At 44.2% G+C, this 19,717-nt stretch overlaps 1 protein-coding gene and 1 non-coding gene across 5 annotated transcripts in view; both read right to left on the bottom strand.

Annotated features, from left to right (window-relative positions):
* The window catches only part of LOC135910189 (uncharacterized), a 328,772-nt gene that overhangs the window by 210,474 nt on the left and 98,581 nt on the right, over positions 1-19,717 (bottom strand). Inside the window, exon 1 of one of the 4 annotated variants that reach the window (XM_070531649.1) lies at positions 12,758-12,818. The exons of the other annotated variants lie outside the window; for them this stretch is intronic. The gene's annotated coding sequence lies outside the window, so the exon portion shown is untranslated. Of the gene's footprint in view, positions 1-12,757; positions 12,819-19,717 lie in introns of those variants that run through there. 4 annotated transcript variants of the gene reach the window in all.
* On the bottom strand, positions 8,680-8,752 carry TRNAL-CAA (transfer RNA leucine (anticodon CAA)). The gene has a single exon. It is a non-coding gene; the product is annotated as a tRNA-Leu (tRNA).

Here is a 19,717-nt window from a genome sequence, read left to right as displayed (position 1 = left end):
ATATATATATATTTAATCTTGACCGTCCCTGTTAGGTTTGCACAGTGACCCGAGAACCGTAGAGAAGAATTGTCACTATAGTCAGGGAAAACGACCTCGCAGATTCTATCACGCGAAATATTAACCGGTCATAACCATTACTCAGAGTTAAGCACTCGAGTGTTCTGGGCACTTTGTTGCTGTCTGAAGAGGTGGGTAAACACAGCTTCGTTCGTGGTGCTGCGCTGGTCGTTCTTTGGCCTCTTATCGATATGACAGCGGACACGTGTGCTACCGGACTCATTGGATTTTCAAGAATGACGTCAAAGTTAGCTACGTCATGCTTTACGGACTGGTTAGTTTTGCCGAGCAGTGGCTGCAGCACAGCCCACGCTTCATTGCTTGAAAAATTTTAGTGCTTTTCGTCCAGCGACCAACGAAAGGTGTCTCGCCATACGGACTATGTTTCGTTTTTCTTTTCCGAATAGTTCCTTCCGTTTTAAATATATATGCAGACATTGATTTGATATGTCCATATATCTTAATTGATACCGTTATGCAACTGAGACAGATGTTTTTTTTTTCATTAAATGCGTGAACAGAAGACCTTGGCATAATGGACGCGGCCGGAAACTCCTATTTGATTAACCAGACAATATGTGCCAAGCATGGGCCAGCTAAGAAATGAAATGCACGTAATAATCAATGAATTCCTATATAAATAAATATATCAAGCAGCCAAGCAACCAACAGTTTATTTAACACGCCCAGGAACAGAAATAAGGTGCCCGTGAACAGCCGTAAGGTGCCCAGGAAGAGCCGTACTGGCGCACGTGTAAATATAAATGCCAAATACAAATACAAAAAGAGATTAAAAAAGTGAAACGAAAACGATAATTAAGAAAAGGAACAATTTACAAACAAAAGTCAAGGTGGATTCAAAGTAGAAAGATTGAGAAAAACACGAACAATGCGGGAGATTCGATAAAAACAAATTAATAATCCAGCCTTTAGATTATGGGCTCAGGAAAAACCATAATGTTTTAGTACTGGCGCTCAGCTCATATAACGAAAAAGATAATGTACCCCTAAAAAAAGAGATACAGAGGGAAAGGGATGTGAAGTAAAAAAATAATTGAAATAATTAAATTATGGGGTTTTACGTGCCAAAACCACTTTTTGATTATGAGGCACGCCGTGGTGAAGGACTCCAGAAATTTTGACCACCTGGGGTTCTTCAACGTGCACCTAAATCTAAGTACACGGGTGTTTTCGCATTTCGCCCCCATCTAAATGCGGCCGCCGTGGCCGGGAAGGTAAAAAAAAGAAATGAAAAGATGTGCGTACAGAAAAGAGATTTCTGAAAAATACTGGCACACAACAAAGGACAAGGCAAGTTACTAAAACAAGCTCTTATCTGTTCACAAGGGTAAGGTGAACCGAGAATGAGCAGAAGATTAGTAAGTACAATGGGGAAAAAAATGTACAGTTAAAACTACGAACGTAAGCGAAAGTGAATAAAGAAAGCGGAAATGATTCATGCAAAATACACGTAACTGCATTGCACCAAGAACATTAAATCTAAGGGAGAAAATGTCGTTGAAACATTAGACGTATTAATACGCAAGCTGAAGGTACATTAAATCACACGGCGAAACAAAGCACCCACACCAAGAAAAACTATCACACGACCATACGAAGCTGTGAGCAGAACGACGAAAGCGATTGATGAAAATTATAAAGATAACCGAAATAGGTATTATGCAAATTTTGAAATTTATGCACAGCAGAATGTTCCCTTTCGCAAGCCGGAAGAAAAAAAACGGTCAGTGCTCTGTTGTGACTTTCTGCGGAATTCGAAGCTAGACATAATTATGTAGCTCAGCGCAGCTCAGGTTTCCGTGAAGAAGCTTATACAAAAACAGAAGGTCTGCGCGAATGCGTGGTGTTAGGATTGGGGGCTCAATCCCATCGCTGGTAATCAGTTGTCAAGATTGGAGTCGGGCATGAATTAGAAGGTAGCTGGCCCATGCCGTTAGTAACAGGAGTGCTCTGTTGTGACGACAAACACTTTCTGTCGCAACGTTAAAAATGTGGCACTTCCAATTGTAGCGAAATAATCTCGGACGTCGTGACGCAAGCGCTTGCCGTCGCGACGCTTTGAAACATTACATCTCAGTTGCGAATCATTGGTGTATGCTGTGCTTTTCTCTTCGCGGTATTCAATGGTGCGTTCTCTGAATCATGCAATGCTGATAGCACCGACAGCCGTATTAAAATGCCATGACGACGGGGCACCAGCAATCTCTCTACCGGCCGCTTCAAAATCGGACACTGATCGAAATCATGGCATATGCGGAAACGTGGCTGCTTATCCATTTTGTTTTATTTTGTAAGATGTGACGCATGGGTCTGTGGACCCAAACGTGGTGTTACGCTGACACATTAATCAATCGCCGAGAAATATTGCATAAGCTTTTCCCCAAGCGGTAAAGCAGTTTTGGGTTGTTCCACGAAGCTGCGTGAAAATCTGTCTCGCTCAGGTGCGAATATCCTGGAACCGGCACCACCCTGCGACAGAAACTGGTAGGCTTTCTAAATAAGTATTTATCCACGAATGTTTATGTAGCTATTTTGCACTGAACACACAGATTACATGCGCACTCAAAATTGCAAAGAGGGTGAGACAACTATCGAAATTAGCAGTAACAGCCCCTACAACGTCCCCGGTCACCGTTGCCTATTCCGGAATTTCTTAACTGATATAGCTATCATAAAGCAAAGTGAATGTTCTAGCACTTCATGGAGTACTTGTCGATGGCAACAACACCGTTGCTCTTTTAGAGAGGTGCCAGTTGACGTGGTGGAGTGTAAGCGCACCTTGGCTCTCAACGTGCAAATGTAAAAACCAGCGCAGACAGAGGTTATTGCTGTTGACATGGTCAAAATATACATGTAGAACTACGTGATAAGGTGCAGTGATAAGGTACTGGGTTCAGAAGTGTTAGGTCGTAAGTTCGTATCCCGGGCGCAAATTTATTTTCACTGTTTACTTTTTTTCACTAACAAATTTACCTAGACCTAAAGAGCTCTCAGTCGACTTTTTAATCAAATATTGATCAAGAACTACAGAACGTCTACAGGACGTAAAACTACAGACGTCAGGCAATAGAACTTCAGACAACAGAACGTCCCAAAATACGACAGACTGAAATTTCTTTTTATGTTGTCCAAGTACGATACAAAAAAGAAAGAAAAGAAAGAAATCAATGTCACCTAATTCATCATCCTTCTCATAAAAAGTTCAAATAAAAGCCCCCTCTAGCGAGCATAAGATTTTTTGCATGTTGGAAACATCGCCCGAAAAAGCTGAATTCTTTTTCGGTCTCGTTCAGCGACCTTATTTCATATTTCTTTAAATATTTTGCTTTTCTTCGATGTTCCCTTATGTTCTCATATTCATCGTCACTGAGTTTAAGGGCAGCTGAAGCATTTTTCAAAAAAGTGAGCTTTCGGCGATTTGTTAAATTTTTTCACCCCCTGAATACGAAAATCATAGTTTAACAGGCCAGAAATTACTGCTACTCGCTTTATTTAGCAAAAACTAGCCGCAGCGTCTGTAGGAGACGGCGCGCGTCGGATGATCGGCTCTGATGGTGAAGACAATCGTCACGTCATCTTAGGTATCGGCGGGGTGCGTGATTCGAATAGAGCGCTCACGTGACCCCTCTAATGACGTCATCCTCCCGCCCCGTTTTTCGCCGCTACGCTTGCCGCGTGAGGAGGGGTGGGGGCGGGGGGAGTGTCGGAGCTTCAACGGAAATTTAAACGGCGATTGCAGCGCTGCTACGTGCACCAATGAGAAAATAACTTCAGGAATTGAATTACACTGTGGGAGCCTTCGAAACAACCCTTACTCTTCGAATTCTAAAACCTCTTCAGCTTCCCTTTAAGCCACACTGGCGGAAAAGAGGCACGGGCCGCAAAGCTTCCTGCAAAAATTAGACGGAACTCTGGTGCTGCGATCATAGAGTGAGAGAGAGAGAGAGAGAGAGAAAGAGAGAAAGAGAGAGAAATAACAGACAGGAATGGGAGGGAGGTTAACCAGACGCACGTTTGGTTTGCTACCCTGCACTGGGCGAAGGCAGTATGGGGATGAAGAGAGAGAGGAGAGAGACAACGAGAGCACAGTTTCGCGTACAGTGGAGGGTTCGCACCGAGCCTGCACACGGTTCCCAATACCTCTCGACTTCAGGTATTTCAAGAGTGCTTTCGTGGCTTTCTGTACCATCAAAGCCTACGGCCAGGGTCCAAGGATCTTCATTACCGAAAATGTTCTAGAGTTTAGCTGGTTCAGTGCTGCACGGAGAACTTTGCGCTCGACGTCGTATTGGGGACAGATGCATAGGATATGTTCAATCGTTTCTGTGGTTCCGCAAGAGTGGCACATGGGCGTATTCCGAATTCCAATGCGAAACAAGTAGGCCCTCGTAAATGCCACCACGAGCCAATGGCGACACAATACTGTCGCCTCAAAGCGGGAAATTTTAGATGGCACTTGTAGCTTTAGGGATGGATCTAACCTATAAAGATGATACTTCGGGAGTTATATTTACAGCCTCTATGATCGTCCTCGCAATCATAGAGGTTCTCAATATAACACCGAGAGAGAAATCTGGCGCCACCGTCTATGCAAATTTCCTAAGGGCCACTGCGCCCTCATGATAATCATGGTATATCTGTCTGCAACGCTTATGTTGGCTGGTGTTGTAAGAGATTTCGTCTAAAACGTGGTAATGGCTACGCAAATAAAGCGTTCTTCAAGTAAAATTTTCGTAGAAGGTATTCAATCACCCATATTACATCTTTATATGAAGTTTATTCACCTACAGTATATAACGAAGCGAAGAAGAGCAAGAAAAGACGACAGTCTATTCCAAAGCGAGCGCGAATCTTGTCGTCTGTCTCCCATCTTTAGCGGCCCGGTGATGCTTGTTACTTTTCATATAATTGTACATACAATGACAAATTCTCATAATTCAAGAAAATATTTTTTTGTAACCATAAAACTAAAATAAAGTGCTATTTACATGCTCTTTAAGTAGAGCACGTAATCAGTATGCCAGACAGAACGGAGCTTGCCAGGCGCATCTTCAATGTAACCAGGCTCTCCGAGTACGTTGCCAAGCCGAAGTCACTATATACCGGCATTCCCATGCTGCCATTTCTATGACTGCGATGGTTCAGCTACGACGCATACGATGGTTGTACAGCACGGACTTGTCTAATAACAGCGCCTATGGCTTCAAACGTTCATGTGACGCTATTTATTACGCTTTATCTATCTACGTTCACCTCCCCTTTTTAATGCAACAACATGTTTAGCTACTTCCGCCACTTCGGTGTCGGTATCTTTCTTTCTTTCTTTCTTTCTTTCTTTCTTTCTTTCTTTCTTTCTTTCTTTCTTTCTTTCTTTCTTTCTTTCTTTCTTTCTTTCTTTCTTTCTTTCTTTCTTTCTTTCTTTCTTTCTTTCTTTCTTTCTTTCTTCCTCTCTTTCTTTCTAACCTCTATCGACTTGCTGCGGGCGCACTCCACAGGACCTGTGGAGTCCTGTGATTCAGTCTACCGGGATAAAATTGACAAATATTACAGATACGCTAGAGATGCATGAAGTGCCACAGCAGAAGAATATTGGCACAGATTACTGTGTTAGAATAAAAATGCACGCAATGTCATAACTACAAACATTGCCAAACACTGGTCTCCAAACGCTCCTTAAGGTGCTGCCAATTGCATACGTCGAACAGACTGAGCCGATCTGTGGGCATAGAAAAAGAAACGAGGTTGGTTAATTTCCACGCTTGTGCGCAGCTTCTTGTCGCATACCACGTAAATGATTGACAGCGCACACGACACCAGGGAACGTCTCACGTGGCAGGCGGTCCTTGAAGTTCACGAGAGCTTAAAAAAGGGGATGCCTTTAAACTGCGTCACAAGCGCATTTTAACGCTCGATAAAGTTAACTGATGCTTCAGTTTCAGTTTAATTTTATTATTTGTTCATAACAATTTGTTACAAGAAATTGTATACAGACAAGGGTCCCAACGTCAGAGACTGCACGGGGACCCTTGGATTTGAAATTATATAAAAAAATAAAGCCGAATACAGAACAGAGAAACACAATAAAAAATAAGCAAAATATAACCAAGAAACTGAGTCATGGCCTATATTAAAAAACAAAAGGAAGAGAAATTATGCACAATCAATGGTAATTATACAGCTACTGATTTTCAAAATAACATTATAGGAAATTAATCAGATAGCAAATAATTATTGAGTTCGTATTTGAAAGAGAACAAGGTAGATGATAACTTAATAGAATATGGAAAAGCCGGTGTCGTCAGCGTCGGTGTCGGCGGCGTTGGCCATGAGCGATAAATCCCAGCAGGCACTTCATGAATAAAGAAGAGCTTGCAAGATGGGCTGGGTGGGAATCGAACCATGGTCTCCGGAGTCTGAGACGAAGACGCTACCACTGAGCCACGAGATTTTTTTTTCGATGCTTCAAAGCGGTACAAAAGCGCCTCTAGTGAATGCGGTGTTGCCTTAGAAACGAGCTGTTTCTAAGGCTCAGGCATGCGTCGCTTGCTCAGGCGCACATTTCGTTGCCGCGCCGAACGCTGCGTTGCTCGACGCTCACCGCGTCCAATGCGGGGCGCGTAGTCGCTGCGCCGTAGCCCACTGTCTTACACCCCTTGGCGGGTCGACGGGAACGCTGTCGCGTTCCACTCTTGAAGGCGAAGCAGAGTAACGTATGAGTTGTTTCTTCGTCTAGCCGAACCAAATATAGCCAAGCAACAGCAGTTCACCAGGTTAAACAGTGGTTCAACAACTAAAATAAAGGCTAGTATGCTTCGCATCCTGGGCTTAACCTTAGCTAAGCCACAGCCATTTTTTGCTACGTCCCTGTTGAGTCACGCTTGCATATTCTGTCACTGTTAATTCAGTTAGTAAGCAAATGTTTATACGGCTGATGAAACTATCATCCTTACTTCGCACGGCTATCTACTAATTTGCTATCCCAATCAGTGCTTCGCCTTTCGGGCGGAACTGCGATTTTTTTTTGTCCAAGTATTAGCTAATACAAGAATTTACATTTTTCATCTATTTTTATTCTTACATTAGTATTTGCTAATCAAGTAGAAAGGAGTAACCGTCACCAACAAGCAGCGGTAACTCCTATACTTATTTTGTCTGAATAAAAAGAAAAGAAAGCCGGCCGTTCACAGTTATGTTCGTTGCATCATGAGGTTGCTTCGTTGCGAGCGTTGCAACCAAGTGCGGCGCGTTTTCAATGCACCTTAGTAGCAGAAAGTTGCAGACGACGCCTTAGGAAAAGCTACAATGATTACTGGAGTAATCACGGCAGGTCTTCCTTTAATCTATTTTCGTTGCATCATGTAAACGTTTCGTAATCGCGAGCTTTTTAACGTAACGCACTTCTCGCTCAAAGAAAAACTCCAGACATCTTGTCTCACTGTGGTTTTCGTTGTTGCAATATTGTGCAAAGTTTGGGTCTCTATATATGTGCAGAAACTGCGCAATGTACATCTCCGTATCGTTTGAAATTCAATAAACCAAATTCGCCAGTTCTGAGCAACAATTAAAAATAACACTAGTGATGCGTAATGATTCAAGCAAAGTTTGAGAGATATCGAAACTCAGTGAAGTATGCGATCACAGAGAAACAAACCACACATTCGTTAGGACCCAATTTCTGCGCAATGCATGTCAACCTGCCCCCAGAGAGCACACATTGAAAGATAGCTTAAATTCCGCTGTTATATCAAATAAGTGCGCCGCTGGCGAGTTAAAATATTGAGGTTTGCGCACTATGAAATTACGAACATATGAACGCCGCGCTATCGTTAATATTGGAACGTCCGTATATTTTGCCCCGTGTACTTATTTGGCATTCTAAGTGATCGCCGTTCACCGGCTAATAGGTGTTCAATGTTATCGCCCAGAGCATGACGTGACGAGAAAAGCGGTGTATATTCTGGAACTTACGCGAGCGCTAGCTACCACGCTGGGACCTACTACAAGCCATCTAAAGTAGCGGATACCCTTGACCCGCAGACCAGATTTCGATGATCGACGAGTGTGCTCACTGCTACAATTTCGCTGAGTGCTACTCATTTTGCTGGGCACAGGCACGCCAAATAAAGTTTCCGTGACTTGCGTTGTGCGCTGTGGTGTCATCGTCACTACATGACAATATGAAGGAACGTGTGGTATAAGAAGAAAACACAGGGAGTACTCCGAAATACATTGCAACCAATAGGCACAAACGTTTCACCGACAGCTTTAGAATCGACTCGCTATTCTAAATTTCAAACTATAGACAACATCACCTAGTTATTTTATTTCTAATTGGCTTGTTTAGTTTTTTTTCTCTTCCTTTCTTTCATTACTTTATATATATATATATATATATATATATATATATATATATATATATATATATATATATATATATATATATATATATATATATATATATATATATATATATATATATATCATAAGAAGCCAACAAACATTGACACCAAGGACAACATAGGGGACATTACTTGTGTTTATTAAATGAAATATAGAAACGAAGAATTAATGGAAATTAAAGTGGATGAAAAAACAACTTGCCGCAGGTGGGAACCGAACCCACAGCCTTCGCATTTTGCGTGCGATGCTCTACCAATTGAGCTACTGCGGCGCTGTTTTCCCATCCACTTTCTTGGGCATTTATGTGTCCTAGTAGAACCCTGAGAATGTTAGCCAGCGCCACCACACACAGACCTTGGCGGCGGACGTGGGACGTCCTTTTTGCCGCAGGCGTCACGAGAACGGGTTCGGTTCCCACATGCGGCAAGTTGTTTTTTCATCCACTTTAATTTCCAATAATTCTTCGTTTCTATATTTCATTTCATATATTTCACAGCGTGTTTACAGGAGGTATTCAGAGACCTGGGTTGGGAAGAATTGGGGATAAAAGTTAATAGAGAATACCTTAGTAACTTGCGATTCGCTGATGATATTGCCTTGCTTAGTAACTCAGGGTACCAATTGCAATGCATGCTCACTGACCTGGAGAGGCAAAGCAGAAGAGTGGGTCTAAAAATTAATCTGCAGAAAACTAAAGTAATGTTTAACAGTCTCGGAAGAGAACAGCAATTTACAATAGGCAGCGAGGCACTGGAAGTCGTAAGGGAATACGTCTACTTAGGGCAGGGAGTGACTGCGGATCCGGATCATGAGACGGAAATAATCAGAAGAATAAGAATGGGCTGGGGTGCATTTGGCAGGCATTCTCAGATCATGAACAGCAGGTTGCCATTATCCCTCAAGAGAAAAGTTTATAATAGCTGTGTCTTACCAGCACTCACCTACGGGGCAGAAACCTGGAGGCTTACGAAAAGAGTTCTACTCAAATTGAGGACGATGCAACGAGCTATGGAAAGAAGAATGATAGGTGTAACGTTAAGGGATAAGAAAAGAGCAGACTGGGTCAGGGAACAAACGCGAGTTAATGACATCTTAGTTGAAATCAAGAAAGATAAATGGGCATGGGCAGGGCATGTAATGAGGAGGGAGGATAACCGATGGTCATTAAGGGTTACGGACTGGATCCCAAGGGAGGGGAAGCGTAGCAGGGGGCGGCAGAAAGTTAGGTGGGCGGATGAGATTAAGAAGTTTGCAGGGACGGCATGGCCACAATTAGTACATGACCGGGGTTGTTGGAGAACTATGGGAGAGGCCTTTGCCCTGCAGTGGGCGTAACCAGGCTGATGATGATGATGATGATGATGATGATATTTCATTTATTAAACACAAGTAATTTCCCATATGTTGTCCTTGGTGTCAATGTTTGTTGGCTTCTTATGATATTACTAATAAAATCGGGACCCTCGGCTAACCTCCTTTCTTCCCGTCTATACATATATGTACCATTTTACGCAGCTACTTTTATTCTCTCTCTCAGAAAGACGATATTTCACTGACCTCAACAGAGCAGGTACCTCCGCCGCCCTTTTGTCGTCCAGGCCCCTTCCACGAAAAAAGGCAAAAAAGGAGCCTACGTTGCTGCGTCCACCGGCTGAATCCCGACGCTACCTCACATTTCTCCACCAAAGCTGAATAGCACACCTTTCTTTCCAATTCTACTCCCTCGCCTCTAACGCACCCTCACTCGTCGCCTCGTCCACCCGCCTTGTCCCCCTCTCACCTTTAGTAGAAACGTACTTATGTATACCGTGCCGAGGTAAGCATATATGTCGCCTTGAAAAAGACAAGTCCACATGTCGAAACCTTGCCTCCAGCTTTCACCTTGTTCTCGTTTTGCTCATCGTCATGAATTTCCATCCACGACCTTTCGCAAGGGGTTTCGCAAGGGGTCTTCATGTTCGACACAACTGATTGAATTTTATGATGACCTGGCGTCAGTGGTTGATATGGGTGGACAAATAGACTGCATATTTCTGGACTTCCGCAAAGCATTTGATACTGTCTGCCATTCTTTACTACTTCATAAACTTCGAATGCTAAGTATAGATTCTAGTGTTTTTAGCTGGATAAAGAACTCTTTGTCAAGTCGCCGTCAACGTGTGGTCCTAAATGGTACTACTTCAGATTATCTTGAGGTCACATCAGGCGTCCCGCAAGGATCAGTTCTGGGACCTCTTCTTTTTCTTATATATATTAATGATATTAACTTAGGTATTGACTCTAACATGCGGCTCTTCGCAGATGACTGTATTGTGTATAGAAAAATCGATAATGAAGACGATGTTCTCAAACTGCAGGGCGACCTATATCGTATTTGCGAATTGTGCTCAAAGTGGAAAATGAATTTGAATACCGGAAAGTGCGTCCATGTGCGGTTTACAAAGAAGATAAAAGTAATCGATGCCAGCTACAGTCTAATGAATAATATATGAAGTACTAAATCCAAGACTAAATATTTGGGCGTAATGCTGTCGGGCGACTGCTCTTGGCGGGCACACGTGGACTATGTAGTTGGCAAAGCGGCAGTTGCTCTGAATTACATTCAAAGAAATTTGAAATGCACAAATTCCAACCTTAGAAGCACGGCGTACCTAACTTGTATACGACCTATTTTGGAATATGCTTGTACCCTATGGGACCCGTCACAGATATGTCTGATAAATAAACTAGAAAAAATACAAAACAGAGCAGCCAGGTTCGTCTTGAGTAGGTACGGGAGGAGGCACAGTTGCACAGCAATGAAAACAGAGCTCAACTAGGAGTCCCTGTCTTCTCGCCGAAAGAGGCGGCGGCTAAAGCTTCTGTATGAAATCTATCATAACAAAACTGGAATTGATAGGGAAATGTACTTAAAACCGCCACACTATATATCGGCACGCACTGACCACCAGTGCAAAATTAGAGAATACCGGGCTAGGACGGGCCTGTATGCCAACTCTTTTTTTGTAAAAACTATCGCTCAGTGGAATAGACTGTCATGTGAACAGGTGTGCAGTGAGAATCAAGATGTATTCTTTTCATGCTTGTAACCCCCCTGCTGTAACGCTTTCGGGCTAAGCGGGGATATGTCTGAATAAAGAATAAAGACCTTCTCTGTGTTTTCTCCGAAAAACCATGTCTCTCAAATAATTTCTCAGAAAGGAAAAAGGCACTGAATATATTTAAAGCTATTGCGTACGTAGGCCCTGCATAATCACGGGTAATTAATGAAAAAATAGAAAGGCGCAACAAGTAAAATTACAAACAAGGTGACAAAACAGAAACGCAAGGAAATGAAACTAACAAGCTTCATAGTGTCCAACCACAACAGACCGCTTTCGTCCCGTCCATTGCAGATGCCCCGTTCTTTTGCCAATAACCGTTCCGTTTTAGAGCGCGTCCCTCGGCATTACCGCGATTACCGCGCGAACGCGCTCGTTCCACTGCTCACGCGTTCGTCGTCGTCTTGTTTCACAGCTGGCTGCGATGGCGCTCATCATGCCCCAGCACTCCCCTACTTCCCCGTGCGATGGCGCTTACGGCACGGGCCCACTGCCAGCCGGTGCGGTGACTTCGATCCCATATTCTGTGTCCCAATACATCGCTAACAATGAAAACACGTATCTAGCTGCGCTTAAAGGGACACTAAAGGTTAATATTAAGTCAACGTGGATGGTTGAAATACCATCCCAGAAACCTCGTTACGCTTGTTTCATGCGAAGAAGTTACTTATTTTAAGAGAAAATGCGTTCTGAAGCGTCCGCGTACCTTTAGCGCAGTTCAAATCGCCCGCCCTCCGATCGAGGAGTGGTGACGTTATGGTCTCATAGTGACGTTGCGCCGTCGGTGAGCAAAACGGCGCCCGCAGACGGCGCTATGGCTTTTCTGCGCAAGACGCAAATGCGCGGCCAGAAACAGAGCCAAGACAAAGCCGCCCGCAGTGCGAAAGCGGAACTATGGTGGCTAGCGGAAGGGAAATCACGCGACGATAAGCTGGTTCTTTATTTTATGACGCCAACTTTTACGCTCGTTGCAATGGACGACCCTGACAACGACACATTGGCTCGCGATGCTGGGCTTGACTTCAGCGATTTAAGCACTGATGAATGTGACCTGCTGCTGAGGGCTCGCGCTGCCGGCGTCGTTGCGTACTGCTACGTCGGCAACTGTATGTCATGGCTGTACATATTCGAAAATTTGTAGCTTTTCCTTCGTGAAAACCAAATGCCGCACTCACCGCCCCATCTTCGATCTGCAGTTGTTCTTGCGCTTCGGAGAATGCAGGCAAAACCGATGGAACAGCGCTACGGGAAAGCATTGCTTTGGAAGGCACTCCACACAACTTCAGTAAGTCGGCGTTGAACTCGTAGTCTTCTGGACAAAAGTTCAGCATGCACACTATGCGATTTTTCGGCTCTTTGCCAACGCGCTGCGGCATAGGTACGGCACTTCACCTCTTCAAAAGGAGAGGTTCACTCGCTGGCGCACAGTGATAAGTAACGTTGGATTGGCCGCTGCAACTGCCCTTGGCCAAGTTCCGCGGACCGCTCGCGCATCCCATGACATCACATGGACGTGACATTCTCGCTGCTTGTTCCAAATGCAAGTTTCGCGAGCCAGCAGAACCAGAGCAGCATGACGCGATAACGAAACAATTGACAATCCAATGTGCGCGCGGCGCTGAGTCGACCGCGCAAAGTCGAGCGAAAACGAAGCCTGTCGACCACCCATATTACTGAATGGTAACTTCAAAATGTTATTTTTTTCTTAGAATTGAACAGAAGTAGACAAGTAGCATTTTCTTCCGTCTTATAACCTAATGAAATGATCTTTTTTAACATGAGCAGTTGAGTACTAGTGACATACATTATGATGAGGAGTGCTTTCGTCATCAGGCTAGTACCGGATGTCGCTGGGAGGTCTGAAATCGTGTCATACATTTATTTCAATTTCTCGGTTGCTAAAGCTCTGTTCGCGATTATATTGACGCCTTAGACGTTCTAGAGCATTGCTTAATCACTTTAACTTGACTTCATAGTAACCTTTAGAGTCCCTTTAAATTTCGCATTAGTAGGTATCGTAATCATCGGACATTTTTTCATATGGGATTTTTTGGTGCCTTCCTGTAGTAGTTGTAGTCGTAGTAGTAGTCGAAGTTTAATGAAATTTATTTTTCTTGTAGAATGGATGTCATTGACGTTTGTTGTCAAGCTCGCTGACGATTTTCACACTGTCTTTCAATCCTATTCATTTTTTTTAGTGCTCAACGAGAGAGTCCAGTCCAGTTCTCGCTTATGTATCATATCATCTGCGCAGCAAAAAAATTGCTATGAAAAATGAATTTGGAATAGTGAATACACCACGTCTTTCTAAAAATGCATTAAGCAACATTTAAAGTAACTGTTTTGAAATAAAAGGATGGATCTTTCAGAGACATGACGTGAGGAGTTATACATGGTAATTAGTTGCTAATTACCAACCGTATAATAATTAACCGTTAAGCTTTTAGTTTTGGGGGGCCCATCGTAATTGGGAAAGGAGCAACGCCGCGTCCCTCGAGGGGACGTTTTGCTTACGTCACCCAGCGCTCTGCAACAGCGATGAGCTTGGAGCCGGAGCACGCTGACTGCCCGCTGCTGGGCACAACGTCTGAACACATTTATGTGATCAGTTTGAAGTTCAGAAACATCATATCGTACCCTTGACGACATCGTGAGTAAAGATAATCCCGATGAGGCCTCGACAAAACAATTTGCGTAAAGCAATTTCTTGGCATCCGAGACTAATCAGGCCTCTCGACTACGTAAAAGAGAGCTCTCACATTCCTGACAATGTCATTAAAGCAACGATAAAGCTTTCGCTTACTAAAGCGAGAAAAAAAAACGTTATTGCGGTAGATCGGCCTAGAACTGAATATTTCAGCATGCACTGGCCTTTGAAGAAACCCTCGAGGTTTTCCAACCTTGAAACTGTAGCTTTGAAAAAAAAAAGATCACTAACGATTACGATACACCCACATGCGAAATTTGAGTGCAGCTGTATAGGGGTTTTCATTTCACGATATACTGATGCATCACACTAATCACCGCACCGACTGGGAGAGCCACGACACGCAGCGCTATACAGGGTGTTTTTTTTTTTTAGCTGCACCCAAAAAGTGACATCGACGACACAGACAATCTTTTTCCAGCCAGTTTCCGTTACGAGGAGCCTGCCAAGCGGAAATAATTGTTCGCGTAGCTCCAACATGAATCGGCCATTCAAAATTTAATCGTTGGGATAGGTAGTGTCAAGGACGGGCCCCAAAGTACTCATTTGTTGTAGCCGCCTATTGTTGATAATTAGAAAGTAAAAAACTGTAATTAGCTAATTACGCACGTAACTGAAGACATTTCTCTGTATCTAGAGGCTGCCAATCCGTACTTCCGAATGGTGAACATAACGTTAACATGATTTATACTTTTCTAATTTTAAAAACTTGGTGCAGCTAAAAAAAATGACACCTTGTATACAGGGTGTCCCAGCTAAATTTAGCCAGAGTTTAAATATATACAAACACCGCGTAGCTAGACACAACAAAGGTAATGTTGTTTGCCGTCTCTTAGAGATATTCAATATATCTTTTCTCATTCGGCCTAATTAGACCATTAGTCTTAAATATTCAATCAACTTCTCAAATGTTATAAGTAGATGAAAAGTGCCAATGAGAAAATTGTAGAGCGACATGAAAAACTCCCGATACAACTTACTGTTGCTCAATACCTGCTACTCATAAGTGTTTTTCCGAGCTTGAAAGAAGCTCGCGGATACATATAAAATGCCTCGAGCGGAGAGTCGCGCGGCAATTTTGCGTGCATTTGCGGGCTTCTCTCACGCTCGAAAAAAAAATAAAACACTTATGTAGCACGTATCGAGCAACAAAAAACTGTATCGAGAGTTTTTCATGTCGCTCTAGAATTTTCTCATTCGCACTTTTAACCTAATGATATTATTTGAGAAGTTAATTAATGAATTAATTATTTATTCATTTATTGATTAATTAATTAGGTCGAATTACCCAATTAGGCGGAATGAAAGAAAAAAATAGATTGAATATGTCCAAGCCCCGGCAAACAACATTACCTTCGTGCTGTCCAGCTACGTGGTATTTGCATATCTTTAAACTTTGGTTAAAGTTAGCTGGGACACCCTGTATAGATCGGCCACACAGTTGGAGCTTCCTGGCCACTGCAGCTTATGCAGCCGTCATCTTCACCGGGAAACGCTTGCGGTGAACGCTATGCACGAAGGCGAGATTTCTGGTTCTCTTCTTTTTTTTTTTTCATCCTCGCTGCACTCCGCGTTCGCTCTTTCATCTTTCGCTGTGCTCGTTCGCTCGGTTACTCCTCCGAGGCACGCCGACGCTCAACGCAGGAACGGGCGCCTAAGAGCTGCGCTCTAATAAATATTTTTAGGAAACTTTCAAAATTTGTTTATGAACTTCATAAGCATACGCTCCATAAGATGAGCTCCGAAGTTCTTCGGAGCTCATCTTGTCGCCCAGAAATAATCGTTATCTGTCTCGCGTGCCTTTCCTGTTTTTGACGCTGCGCGCCCAATACTTCCAGGTCACGAACGGCGTGTGTGCTATCAACGTGACATAGCATTCTTGATAGGACAGTAGCAAGCGCAGAGTTTTCAAGCAACTCAAATGACGATTATTGTTTGGGGGAAGCATACGCCTCGAAGGGTGTAAACGCTTTTTCGAGTATAGTTCGGGACTCTACGTTAGTTGGGCGCCCCAACGGAGCGTATAATGTATCTCTTCAACATACAAGGTCAAGTATAAATCACACTGTTACTGAATGTGGGAAATTATTTTTAGAAGACTGCAAGTCATCGCAGCGGCGTGGGCCAAGGTCCAGATATCAAGAAAAGTGAGCGGTTCGAGGTGTGCAGTTGACGGGCGACGAGTGTATTGTAAAATATATATATATATATATGCTGATCCCAGGCGCTGGGGGAATCGATGTATGGGAAGATGTTTCTGCTGTTTGCATCCGTTGACGACATCTTTAGTTTTTCCTCAACTGCTGTCAAGTAGAATTTCTTTTATTGAAGAGAGACGCCAGACGGAGCATGCTTCCAGACGGCGCCTTTCCCTATACCCCTACAATACCCCTATAGACGGCGCTGGGGGAATCGATGTATGGGAAGATTTTTCTGCTGTTTGCGTCCGTTGACGACATCTTTAGTTTTTCCTCAACTGCTGTCAAGTAGAATTTCTTTTATTGAAGAGAGACGCCAAACGGAGCATGCTTCCAGACGGCACCTTTCCCTATACCCCTACAATTCTCCTATGTACTCAAGCTGCAACGAGTGAAGAGTGGCACAGCTGTTATTCACCCGTTTTGCCACGGCGTTGGATTTACGTGTTGTTTGTCTCCCTTTTGTTGTCACGTGGGTCGTCTTAAATTTGATTGCTTTAGCTTTCGCTGGTATGACGATTGCCACCGCGGAGCTGCTTGGAAGGACAGATCCATCAGTGTAAATATGCGTAGAATCATGGTAGTTCTCGTACAAATATAGTAGCGTGAGCTGTCTAAGGGCTGGTGATGACAGATCAGCTTTTTTCGAGATACCAGGCATTGCGAGGTTGATTTTTGGCTGAGCGAGGCACAACATCGATGGCAGCAGAGCTCGCAGTGCTCTTTACTGCCCTTCATCACATTGGTGATGAACCGCCACAAAAATGGACAATATTCTGCGATTCGAAGGTGGCACTGCAGTCTCTACTGTCACCTTTACGACGCGGACCGCACGAACAACTAATATTCCATATTACAGAGACATTACACCATATAAGTGATGCAGGCCACGAAATAACCTTTCAGTGGCTTCCAAGTCACTGCGGGATTATCGGCGATGAACGGGCGGATCAAGCTGCCCGCTCAGCCCATACTGAGGAGCGCCACATCCCAATTCCTCTTTCTAGAACTGACGCAGCACGGAAGCTCCGCCTACTTGCTCGGCGGTGCACCGCGTCACAATGGAATGAGCCACATTTAAGAAACCCGCGACTGTACTCACTTGATCCAACATTAGGTCTTCGAGCGCCGTCACAGCTTCGCCGTAGAGACGCCACGCTTTTATATCGACTTTGGTTGGGCGTTGCCTTTACTAAAGCCTATGCCTTCCGCATAGGCATGACCGACACCCAAACATGTGACCACTGCGGCCATGAAGAATCAATTGGCCATATTTTGTTCGCCTGCCCGCAGTACAGTCCACAGAGGGCATGCCTTAGCCACGAACTTGACCAACTGGACGACCAACCGCTATCCGAAAAAAGAATTCTGCAACATCGAAAGGACCTACCATCACAGAAGAAGGCCGTGCAAGCGCTTTTGCGCTTCTTGCGATCTACCGGCTTGTGTGAACGACTTTAACTGGAACGCCTTTTGTGTGTGTGTCTCCATGTGTGCGCGTTCCATTTTTTTGCGTTTTCCTCTCTGTCATCTTTCTAATCCCTATCCCCCATCCCCAGTGTAGGGTTGCAAACCGGAGACTCATATCTGGTTAACCTCCCTGCCTTTCCTTTTCATTCTCTCTCTCTCTCTTTATCTTCCTTTCTACCACTCTATCTCCCCTATAGGCTGTTGCGGGTTAGTACAAAGGAAAGCGCGCCCCAGCTTCTGCAATGCTTTTGCAGGGGAGATCGCGTGTAATTGCGGCCGTTCAGAGGGCATTGCGTCGACGGCCACTTGCGCTGCCGCCGCTGCAGCTTGCAACCATTTGTCAACTGCACAATGTGCACATGCCGCGATGAAGACGTAATGACGCGTGCAAAAGCACGCCACCCCTTTCCGCATGATTTTGTTTGTCGTTACGACGCGTGGTTTTTGGCGCACAAGAACACAATAAAGAAGAAAGCTATCGCGCACAGCGCCGCTCGCCATTCAAGCAGAATGATATCTTCCGTGCGGTGGGATGACAGAGCATCCCTTCACCAGAACGCTATTCTTCAACAAGCAAGTGGTGACGGAAAAACTCGAGGCGCCTTGGTTACGGCTGCCTGCCTGTTATTGTCCGTCCCGCTAAAGCTCAACCGCTCAACGCGTGACTGATCGCGCGCCGTATGAGTTGGTGGAGCGCTGCTCGTTATACTGAGAACTTTCTATGGGTCTAGTTGGTGCATAGCTGGCAACTTTTTTTTTTTTAAAGCCCAAGAAAGACACGGCACAAAAAGGTCAGGGCCTGTCATTTTTTCGACCTTCCCTTTGTGCCTTCTTCTGTGCCTTAAAAAATTTGTCTGAATATGCTCATCTATCTATTTTTCTGCACATCAAATCTGCGAGCGCTGCTGTTGCGACATTGTAGAAAGAAAGGTTGAAAGCTCCAGTCCCTAAGCTCGGTGCATTAGACCTTGAAAGATCGGCGGAGTGATTGCGTTATTGATTCTCAGTGACAACGCGAGACTCAGCAAATGCGGGTGCTCTCGAGTATATTCAAAGGCTGCACTAGCAATCTCATAGAATGCTACAACGAAGAAAAGGGCCATTATTGTAAGTGGCTGCTCACGCAAACCTTTTCTTTTTCTTCCTTCTTTCGAAGGAGAGAATTCATGTAGGTGCAGGCGGCTGTACTTTATTCGAGTACGCACGCTCTATAAACGGGATGAGACGTCTTCTAAGGCGCACAAACTAATACTTTTCAATGTTATGGTAGGACAGGGCAAGACAGCGCAGCACAGGCCGGAGCTTGAAACAAGCTTGGCAAATTGAATCAAAATATTTGAGATAAACTGATTCGATAGAGGGCTACCTTGATACGAGAAAGGCTTGTCTCTATGCGCGATGACTCTTAAAGCTAACAACGGTAGAAAGGATGTGAAATCAATCAGAATAAGGGCATTTGTTAAAAAAAATGGCTGTGGCTTAGCTAAGGTTAAGCCCAGGATGCGAAGCATACTAGCCTTTATTTTAGTTGTTGAACCACTGTTTAGCCTGGTGAACTGCTGTTGCTTGGCTATATTTGGTTCGGCTAGACGAAGAAACAACTCATGCGTTACTCTGCTTCGCCTTCAAGAGTGGAACGCGACAGCGTTCCCGTCGACCCGCCAAGGGGTGTAAGACAATGGGCTACGGCGCAGCGACTACGCGCCCCGCATTGGACGCGGTGAGCGTCGAGCAACGCAGCGTTCGGAGCGGCAACGAAA

Source organism: Dermacentor albipictus, chromosome 1 (assembly GCF_038994185.2).
Source record: "Dermacentor albipictus isolate Rhodes 1998 colony chromosome 1, USDA_Dalb.pri_finalv2, whole genome shotgun sequence".
Classification (NCBI taxonomy): domain Eukaryota; kingdom Metazoa; phylum Arthropoda; class Arachnida; order Ixodida; family Ixodidae; genus Dermacentor; species Dermacentor albipictus.
The sequence above is the reverse complement of the archived record's forward strand: the minus strand, read 5'-3'. Positions and strand labels throughout refer to the sequence as shown.